The sequence below is a fragment of the Octodon degus genome, unplaced genomic scaffold, assembly GCF_000260255.1.
Source record: "Octodon degus isolate 3935 unplaced genomic scaffold, OctDeg1.0 scaffold00047, whole genome shotgun sequence".
Taxonomy (NCBI): Eukaryota; Metazoa; Chordata; class Mammalia; order Rodentia; family Octodontidae; genus Octodon; species Octodon degus.
The window spans coordinates 5,407,221-5,408,379 of record NW_004524623.1 but is presented as its reverse complement, the minus strand read 5'-3'; positions in this window follow the sequence as shown (position 1 = coordinate 5,408,379).

Here is a 1,159-nt window from a genome sequence, read left to right as displayed (position 1 = left end):
GGGGAGCCTTTATGAACTCTCGGGCTCGAGGGTAGGAGGGTGGGCAGATCCTCTGCCCTGAGACAGGGAGGATGGGACTCTACAGACTTCTGCCAGAGGTGGAGTGTGAGGGGTAGGTTCAGGGACACGCAAGATGACTGGGGCTCCCTGAGTGCGTGGGGAAAGGGAAAAGGAAGTTGTGTCCAGGGCTAGAGTGGAGGAGGAGGGAGTGGTCATTGGGAAGATAAACTGTTGTTTTGGAGGTTCAGCCATGTTGGATTAGGACCATGATAATTTAGCAGTCAGTACTTGGGATATAACCTATCACTACCCTCTCTCCATTTTCTATGGGGACACTACAGGTACTACAATGGGGGCTAGGAGACCACTCTCCTCCTCCCTCATGAGTTCAGACTGCACCCCAAGGCCAACCCTCCTTCCTCCATTATTCTGAGAGAAGTAGAAAATGAAATTACAGAGACTCCAAAAATCCCTGAAGCTCTAGGTTACAGCAAGTGCCAGTTAGATCTCCTGACCTCATGAATGAAATACAGACTTCATGTTCTTGTAGACCTTATGCAGGCCCAGGCTGGCAGTAGTACAAAGGCCCTTCAGTAACCTTTCCCTCAGCCAAGCCTTATTAAAGGTCTACAAATATGTACTATATCTGATACATACAGATGACTCAGCATCATGGGACAGGCACGCCCACTGACCTTGCCTGAGATGACTCAGCATCCTGTCAATTAGTCCTCTCAATCTTACCCAGACACTGACAGACACGCCCACTGGGTCACGTGTCTTTAAAGCCCCAAACCTGCTTTATCAGTGTGCCTTACTGTGTCTATTTCTATGTTTTCCCCAACATTTTCTGTCCATGCCACCCTTTTGGTTTCTGCTGTCAAGGACCATGTACCCAAAAGCCTGGAATCTATCTGTTGGATCCATCACATGATAACAGGAAGTAATTTATATGCTTTAGGGACACAGAGGTTTCTAATGTTTTTAATTCACTTTTGCAATACTTGAACCCAGAGCCTTAGGCATGGTAGGCAAAGCCTCTACCCATGAGCTACATAGCCAGCACATGGTAGATGGTTAGGAAACAGTTCAGTCCTTCATTCTGGAGAAATGTTTGAATTTTCTTTTCTTAGAAAATTACCCATTTTGGGGGCCAGGG